Raw genomic sequence first — 9,803 nt, forward strand, 5'->3', positions numbered from 1 at the left:
GTTGAGTCAAATGCTTCCACACTCTGGAGTCGTGTCGCCAATGTTCAAGAGAAATCTTATCTGCAGTTATTTGCGTATAAATTGTCTGACCCATTGTTACAGTCTTAGATCTTATTCAGTTTATTCCACTTTATTCCTTGTTTCGTGTCGATGATGGGGGACTCATCATGGCCCTCATTCAAAGGGCCACTTCCTGTCGACTTCAACTCATTATCCAGGAAGATGACTTAGAAACTCCCTTTCAGTACCTTAGAGCTTGCATGCCTTAATGGCAAGTTCTTCGCATCCGATGACATGTTTTCATAATTTCCTCTGATCAGGTGATTCCATGAGTGTTCGACTTCAGCTTCATTATCATATTCATGGATTGTATTGTCGTACCTCGAGAGCCATTATCACTATTGGTGGTTTCTCTCGTGCTTGTTAATGGTCCACGTCATTGGGCGGTAGTCAGGCGGTTTTCTAGCATATTCGTCTTCGACACATTCATTCACATGTTAGAATTCGTACTTTGATCGGGTTGGGATGGAGCACCAAACCCTGAGTCTTGTCTGATATGACTTAGGTTGTGTGGAGTTATGTGTTATTCATGATTGTACACATGTTTCTCCTATACAAATGGTTGTGACCATACCGTGGGACTTTTAATTTATGATTATCTTTCTATATTGGGTGGTGTTGAGGGCCCCGAGGTCGGGTCAACAACAAGGGGGATACCCACCCGGTCCGGAACCTAGTTGGCGGCTCCTTGCCCGTTTGGAGTAGCGGGTCCGACTGGGGGTAATGGGACCAGTTTCCCAATGTGATGGGTGTGTGTGTGTGCGTAGAGTCTGATGGTATTAATCTAAGGAAGGGGGGAAGGATTCTTCTAATCTAGTTTTAATTCTAACTGCTAAATTAACTCTAAGCTAATGTAATCTAATGAAGCAAAATACATCTAATCTACGCTAACCCAGGGTGTTTTTATTTTGTTATGCGATCTAGAAAGATTTCTAACAGCAGTCGGTAATAAAGATCATTCAAATGATATCAGAATATAAATCAATAAAGATAAACCATTCTGCATAAGAAGTTAGGCAGATTAGTTGTGAACAACATATCGCATAATCAGTTTTCTATATGTTAAACATAAATAAATGACCCCACCGTACAGAAGTGCCAAATGGTAATACAGACATTCATGCAATAACATACAAAGAACTCAGCCACATATCACTTTAGGAATACTAGCAGAATCTAGCCAAGAGATAAAAGTACCATTTATGACGAAGTTCACTAATAAAATTCAAGTAACAATGATTTATTTCTACTTGTTCTAATATCTGCTAAGAGTACAGAAGTGCAACATCAGTAACATATATTAAAATGCAAACATAAATAAATCTCGATCCATCCATTCATCAAAAACCTCCTCTGAGGGTGTAGAAGTGCATGTTCTGAGGATAAGTTTTTTGACAGATTTCCGGACCCTTCTCCAAAAACCATGAGAAGGGTTAAATACTACTAACTAATCAATATTAATTACATGAAATTAGGGAATCGGCCTCAAATGACCGCCCTTTTACTAAAAGCAACTTTATTTCTAAACTTAAAATCTAATTTCTGATCGTTTCTGTATATTCTCTTTAGTGCTGTCAACAGTGTAATGCTTTCCTGGGAAGAGTCGGCTAGCCGCCTTCTTGTTTCACTCGGGAGATAAAAGTGGAAATAGCAGGAGCTGGCACTTCCTTCCGGCAGACCAGAAGATATTTTCGAAAACCTTTCTCTAGCTGGGTGTATTCGCCGTGTGTATACTTATCGTGTCCCAGTTTCTTCTCAAACTGATTTTGCTGTTACCGTTTTCGGTTTCCGGTCGTGCGAATGACTGAGTGGGTTAAGAGTCGTGCTGCATGGGCAACTCCCTGTGTCGAGAATTTCTTCCGTTCTTTGTTCCAGGTTTCCCTGAAGTGTTCTCCTTGTCATGTGCTTCTTTCTCTGCTTCACTAAGTCTTAGCTTTAGGATCTTTTCTGAATACGCTGCTTTTGTGCGCCTTTGACTCTGAGTCCTGGATAGTCTAATTTCATCAGTTCTGGTTGGCTGATAGCCCGGGATCCGTAGTTCTGCTGCATGCGGCATCCATTTTGCGAAAGCATTCTTTCTTTGCTGATTGGCGCTTTCCTATTTCCTTCAGATGTTTCCTGCATATAAACTTATATCAGTTGTGTTTCTTGCAATTTACGCAAAGGAGAAGTGAAATGAAAAGACTTGACGTGAAAGCATTAATATCTAATGAATGCATAATTCTGACATCCATCATCACTTGACTCTTCGATAAATGTAACGCAATCATTCCTAGATACTTAAGCATGCGGTCTATTGTGTGGTAAGTCTTTTCAGATCGCAGGTCGCAGATCGCAGATTGCTGCCATCGCAGATCGCAGATATCACAAGTTCTCGTTTAATGGTTACGTCGCATAGCGTAATGCTTGCGATTTGCGATATCGCATATCAGCGATCGCATTGCTCGAAGGTTTTTCTTTTAAGGGGCGCGTGTGAGTTATGCGATGCGATGAACTTCGCATCGCAATTTCGCAGTATTTGTTTTTCGCGCTCGAGTTATGCTTTGGCCTTTCCTTGCGATGCGATTTGAGCCTTAGGGAGAGAAATACAAAAACTTTAGAAAAAGTATTTTTTTGAGATTTTCGTTCAGGGTCCCCTCTTCGCTTGATGTTATTGCTAATGTCAAATGAAGAAAGGGGGGTTGTTGGTGACCACAACAATGGCGATTCACTGTGAAGAACCAGTTATCTCTGCTTGTTCTATTGCATTTTCACTTCCAAAGCAGAAAATTTTTCTTATGCCTAAATTTTGTTATGGACAGATAGAGTATTACCTTTTATCCTGTCAATGATGCTTCGTCACAACTTCTTATTTGATTCTGATTGTTTGTTTCCCCTGGGTTATTTTTTGTATTCATACCTAGTCATTACTCAGTCTCCTCAAAGACAAAATAAGGTCTTCTCTGCGCACTGGCTTTGTAAAGTATGCTCATTTGTCGCAGGTAGAGCCTCTGCTGCCCGCAAGCATCCATAGCCTCAACAGGGTTACCATGTTATCCAGCAATGATCCTTTTTCCTGCTTGAGGTTATTTACAACATTCCAGAGAAAAATCCTTTTGACACGTTTTCTTTCTTTTTTGATTTTTTATTCTCTAAAGAACAATGTCTTGGTTTGGTGGCCAAATTATGACACAGTCATTCACTTGATTTATACTTCTTGTTGAACAAGCTGGCTCGTGATGAGACCCCTTGTCTTTCGATTGCACAATCTTGAGTCGTTGCCCTGTTTTGGTAGACAGTAGTGGCAAAGTCAGCAAGTTATAATATCTGTGATCATGATAAGCCGGCTCGTGATGAGACCTCTTATTCTTTGAGATATAGTGTTTTCTTGGATTGTCTCTCTGGATGCTGCGATTTTCGTTAGCAGGGAGGAAGTCATTGTTTTTCTTTAAGAAAGCTCTGGACGACAATAATAGAGTTTTAAGAATAGCAGTTTTGCAGAGAATGCTTATTTTGCTATCGATGATACCTTTCATAGCATTGGCATAAAACAATTTTTGCCAAAAATTACTCTTCATCCCAGGTTTCTTTGTGAAGTTTGAAACTAACATCATATTCAGGTTAAAGTCAACTCTATTTGTCAATAATAAAAGTCAGATTTTTCGAAAAGTTTTGCTATTTATACAAGTGAAATCAAAATTTGATACAGAAATGGTGTGTTTCTTCATGAATACTATTTATGATCATTCACAACCAGCCCTATCTATGAAAAAATGAAAACTAACATGAAAATTTAAAACTATCCTACAAAAACAGAAGGATGACCTTCTATGGGAAATACATTTTGAGGATTTGTCCGTTTACAGGCAGAGAATCTCTCCTACCTGTCAAGTCCTGCAACACAAAATTCGACGGGCCTATGACCTCTATGATTTGAAAAGGACCAAGCCATAGCTTCTGGAATTTCGTATGTTTGCCCTTTTCTTCGTGAGCCTTATCCCACTTCAAAACTAGATCACCCATCTGGAAGTTTTTTCTGGTCTTTATGTTCGAGTCAAAAGAGGATTTTATCAGTGCTTGGTGGTGAGCATGGGTTTTCTTGGCCTGTTCTCGTCGTTCTTCTAACTTGATTACCTCCATTTGCCTTAGTTGTAAGGGAGAAGTAGGTACTTTATCAATGTATTGTACTAAGGACAAAGAGGGAATGAGTAAGTGAGTAGGAAGAACTACTTCTCTCCCGTAAACCAAATTAAAGGGAGAAGTTCCGATAGAGGCTTTCTTGGTAATTCTGTCTGCCCATAAGGCGTTTACCAGCGCTTTGTGCCAATTCTTTTGGTTTTGGTCAACTGTCTTTTTGATAATCCTGATTAGGTTCTTGTTCGTTGATTCAGCCAACCCATTACCTTGCGGATAGTAGTTGGCAGAATACTTCAGTTTGAACCCTCTTTTGAGTGCGAACTCAGTCATGGTATTTCCAGAATAATATGAAGCGTTATCAAATATTAAGGCCATTGGCAATCCAAACCTAGTAATGATAAACTGATCTATGAATTCAACAATGTTTTCAGAATTAGCTGTCTTGAGTGGAACCGCCTCTACCCATTTAGTAAAATAGTCGGTTGCAGTGAGGATATACCTATGGTGTTTAGAGGAGTGAGGAACGATCTCACCTATTATGTCCAGGCCCCATTGGCTGAACGGCTGTTCGATTTTAACCGGCTGCAGTGGCATGGATGACTTCTTTTGTTTTCCTGCAGCAATTTGGCAGGCTTGGCATTTTCTCACGTGATTGTACGAGTCTTTGATCAGCGTGGGCCAGTAGTATCCTGCACGTAAGATCTTGTGTGCGGTGGCTTCTCCAGCATAGTGTCCACCTGCTGGTCCATCGTGGAGTTCCTGCAAAACCTTTTCGGCTTCAGTTTTCTCAAGACATCTAAGAAGCACAGAATCATAGTTTCTTTTAAATAAGACATCATTTACGAGCTGGTATTGTTTAGCTTTTAACCTCAGAGCTCTCTTTTTTATGTGATCCAGGTGAAATGGAGCATATCCGTTCTTTAGGAAATAAATGATGTCGGCATAAAATGATTCTGCGTCGTTTAGGCTTACCTCATACGCGTGTACCTCTTCAGGTGACTCTTCGGGGATTTGCGATGCTCCAGGTAACATCTTGCAGAAGCCTTGGCCTCTTACGATGTGTGCCGGCTTGATTTCCAGATCGTATTCTTGCAAGGCGGTGATCCAATTCGCTCTCTTTTCGCCCACGTCTTTCTGAATCAGGAGGTTTCTTACCGCCGGGAATGGTACTATGACCTTGGTATGGGCCTTTAGCAAGAAGGGTCTGAAATATTTGACTGCTTTAAAGACAACATATGCCTGTTTTTCTACGTCCGAATATTTTAGCTCAGCACCTTGTAACTTTGAGCTAAAGAATGCGATTGGGGCTTCTGCCTTTTCTTTGTTTGCCTGGGTCAAGATCGCAGCATAAGAATGCTCTGAGGCAAACGTGTATAAGACAAATGGTTCTGAAAGATTTGGGGTTGCTAGGGATGGAGCGTCGATGATGGCTTGTTTGATTAAGTTAAAGGCTTCGTGCTCGTCTAGACCCCATTTAAAGCTTGAATTCTTTTTTATCATTTTTTGTAAAGGAGAAGTAATACGTGAAAAATCGGGGACAAATCGTTTCACAAAATTGATCTGTCCTAGGAAAGATTGCATGGTTTTTTTGTTATGGGGCATGTATATCTCAGAAATTTCTTTAATTCTGGAAGATTCGATGTGAATGCCCGATTTGGACACTATGAATCCTAGCAATTTTCCTTCACTCAACGCGAAAAAAGATTTCTTCGGTTTAAGCGAGATTCCATACCTTAAACATCTTTGAAAGATTTGCTTCAAATCTCTGAGATGGTCGCTTCGTTTTTTGGAGTACACAGTTATATCATCCAGGTAAATCACTACTGATTTATTGATTAACCCTTTGAACGCAATATCCATAGCTCTTTGAAAAGTAGCGCCGGCGTTGATCAGACCGAACGACATCTTTCGATACGCGTAGGTACCCCATTTAGTTCGGAAGGTGGTTTTTAGCTGATCGTCTGGGTGTACCAGCACTTGATTATATCCTGAAAATCCATCCAGGAAAGACATCAATTCTGAGCCTGCTACAGCCTGTAATATTTGCTCCATAGGTGGGAGGGGAAAATTGTCCTTCTGACAGGCTTTGTTGAGATTCCGGAAGTCAATGCAGATTCTAATATCTCCATTTTTCTTCCTAACAGGTACCATATTGGATACCCATTTGGAATGTCTGACCGGGAAAATTATTCTGGCTCTCAACAACTTATTCAGCTCAGTTTTTATCTGATTTTCCAGGTTGGGGTTGGATTTTTCTGAGCTTTTGTTGGACGAGTTTCTCGTTATCGGTCATAGGGATAGTGTGCTGAATGATAGAAGTGTTATAAGTTTTCAGCTCATCGTAGTTCCAGGCAAAGACGTTTTTGTACTGTCGTAGAAAACGGATGTATGCTGATTTTTCTACAGGAGCTAGGCCTTGGCCTAGATTGACGTTTTGGGGTTTTTCGTCGGTTCCTAAGTTCACTGACTCGTAGTTCACAGTTGAACTGTAAATTTTGGCATTAGCTGACCTTTTGAACCGACTTTTTAAGTCATACAAATCTTCTAATTTGACCACTGATTTGGGTATAGCGTTATCAGTGCTACTTTGTTGTATTTGGTGGTCATGACAGTCCTCGTCCATTATCTGGTTTGAGTAGGATCCTTCGGAGGTAAGGAAACTTACGATGTCTGGGTCGTCGTTGAATACTCTCCAGTTGGTGATGTTGTCGGGAATAGACGGTTTAAAAATTAATTCTATCGAAAACCTATCTGGACTAAAATCTTCGGAGGGAATGAGTCTGGAGGCTACGTTTGCTAGCAGGTCTGCGCTTGCATTGTGAAGTCTTGGGATTGATGAAATATTAAATGCTGTAAAATGCGCAGTGAGATCTTGCACTAAAGATTGGTAGTGCTTTAAATGACTAGACACGCAATGTATGGTGTTACGTACCTATTTGACGACGATCTCGGAATCTCCAAAGACTTGAAGATATTTGACGTTGGAGCCGATTGCTTTGTATAGGCCTTGCACCAAGGCTTCGTATTCAGCTGTGTTGTTCGTGCAATCGAACTCCAGTCTGCATGTGAGCATGGTCTTATTTCCGTTCGGGCTAATCAAGACGCATCCCGCTCCCGCTCCCTCATTGGACTTAGAGCCATCAAAATATAATTTCGAAAATAAAGAAGTATTTACAGGGTTATCTAAGAAACTAACACATTTTGAATCATCGGTCTGGGAAAAGTTTTCTACTTGGGACACGATTGAATTTTCTAAATATGGTGATATGTGAGCATTGAAATTTCCAAGGAAAGAGTCTACCGAATAGTTGCCTATGATGCTGCTGTTGTATGCTATGGCTTCGTTCTCTCCCTCCAGGTCCGTCACTATGTACTTTTGGTGCAGTTCTCGTTCAACCTTTATTTGATTTGGCTTCCCGTTGAAGGGTAACCACATGTGCGACCAGTCAGTCGAAAAATATCCGTGGAGCTTCTCGGACCAATCCCTGCTAAGAATTAGACCATAAAATTCAGGGATGTCAGCAACTAGAATATCGATGACCTGGCATACCTTGGGGTTGGACGATAGTCTTATGTTCACTTGATTTAGTTCGCCTATCACTTCGACTTGTGATCGATCAAGTTGAACTATGCGTACTGCGGATTTTTACGGTTGAACATTAAGTTTGGCACATATTGACTTGGGTAGAATATTGGTTGAAGCACCAGAATCAACCAAGCAGTTATGCACGTTTCTGTTAAAGATCTCGTAAGTGAGGAGGAAAGGGGGAGTGTGAGATCTAGACCTCCCTCCAATCAAGGCGATGTCATTTGGATCGATTTTATTGATCGCGTTGATTGGGGGTCTTCCTATATCATGAGAAGCTATAGCTGTAGGTAGAGGCACAGTAGGTACGGCGTGTAACTCTTTCATCATGATCTTCTGTTGGTGTTTCAATTTGCTCAGCTCGTACAGGGTGATATTAGCCCTAGTCTTCTTCATGTCGTCGATGATGTTATACTCCATTTCATCCGACACTATTAGTGTCTTTGATGGAGGCGATTGCTCTGAATGGACTGGGCTAAATGAGGTCACTTTAGGGGTTGTCTTCTTTTTTGCGACCTTTTCTCTTGCTGGAGGGCTTGCGCCCTTGTGTTTTGGGGTAGTCTGGGGAGGATCAAGTTGATTTCTGCTTCTTGTACTAACCGGAAGTGCTTCTTGATCTTCCTCTTGTGGGAGGATGAAATCCCACATTCCTTGCAGTTCCACCACTTCTTCATCGTCGGTATGCGTTTCAGCGGTGTTCTCTTCTTCTTCTTCTTCAGATTCCACGTTAGAGACCACGCTAGGTGGCTTCGTCTCCATAGGAGGATTTCTCTTAAAACTCCTAAAAGGCTTTCTTGGGGACGATTCTGCTACTTGTTTCCTGATATCAATCATCTCATTTGACATGGCCTTTAATACCTTTTGTAATCCTTCCATGTCGAAAGGATCTTTCGTTTGCTTCTTCTTGGTTTCTTCTTTGAAAGAGATTTTCTTAGATTTACGCTCTTCGATTGTAGATATCTTTTCTAGGGCTACTACGCGTCTTTCGACTGCTAATGCCTCAGCCAAATTTTCGACTAAAGTTGTCTTGCTTGCCCTATCTACGAACATGGCCAAGTTTGAAGGTAAGGCGGTGATGTACCATTCGCATCTTACTTCCTCGCTGGGTTGGGAAGTAGCGGGGATTTTATTGAGGATCTTGTTGAATCGTAAGTTAAAATCTTTAATGGGTTCCCGAGCCTCAGCTTTAAGGTTGGACAGATCATTGATCAGTGTCACTGTCGATCTATCATCGCCGAATTTAGTGAGAAATTGATTTTGAAAAATATCCCAGCTGGTGATAGATCCGGAGGGTAGCGAGAAGTACCATGACCCGGCCGTCCCTTGCATCGTATAGGGGAAGAGTCGGACCATGGCGTCTTCGTTGGTAACTCCATTGAGATTAACAGAAAGCATGAAATTATTGATATGTTCTTCAGCTAGCATTCCAGTTTCTGGATTGAACTTTGGTAACCACTTCTCGGGATGGGCAGGTATTGGACTCATGGGTGGAGGCATTAGAACCGCCCCAGGGTTGTTCCATGGAGATTGTGCCATTGCTGAGTTGCTGGTTAGTAAAAGTGTAGAAGATGATCTTTGAGGTTGAGAAGATAGAGATGTTATGATCTTTGACGATTGTGGAGGAAGAGTTGCGGAAGATGGATGAGTGATTTGAGGTGGAGATGTGGGTGGTCGACTTCGCGGAGAGGGAGTTGAAATGGATGAGGTGGATGAAAGAGTCTCTCTGTCAGACTCTTGAAATGTTTTCCTTGCTCTTTTCCTAGTGGGGAGAGGGATTTCAGTTGGCTGAATGCCAAACTTTTCACTCTTCAATCAGGTCAGGGGATGAGCAGGGTTGTATTGCGAAGTCAAGCTGCTTTTAGATTTATCAGGTTTCTGGTTAAAAATAGAGAATCCCTGGAGTTTACGGATCAAGGTTTGAACTTCAGGGGGATCGACAATAAGTTGTTCTGATGTATCGGGATGTATAGCAGCGTTGGATGTCTGAACGACTTCCAGTTCTGAGTTTAGTCGTATTGGGGAAGTCGGGGAAGTTGGTGAG

This window comes from Pinus tabuliformis, chromosome 1_2, assembly GCF_031772625.1.
Source record: "Pinus tabuliformis cultivar Carrire ecotype Pingquan chromosome 1_2, CPIR1, whole genome shotgun sequence".
Classification (NCBI taxonomy): Eukaryota; Viridiplantae; Streptophyta; class Pinopsida; order Pinales; family Pinaceae; genus Pinus; species Pinus tabuliformis.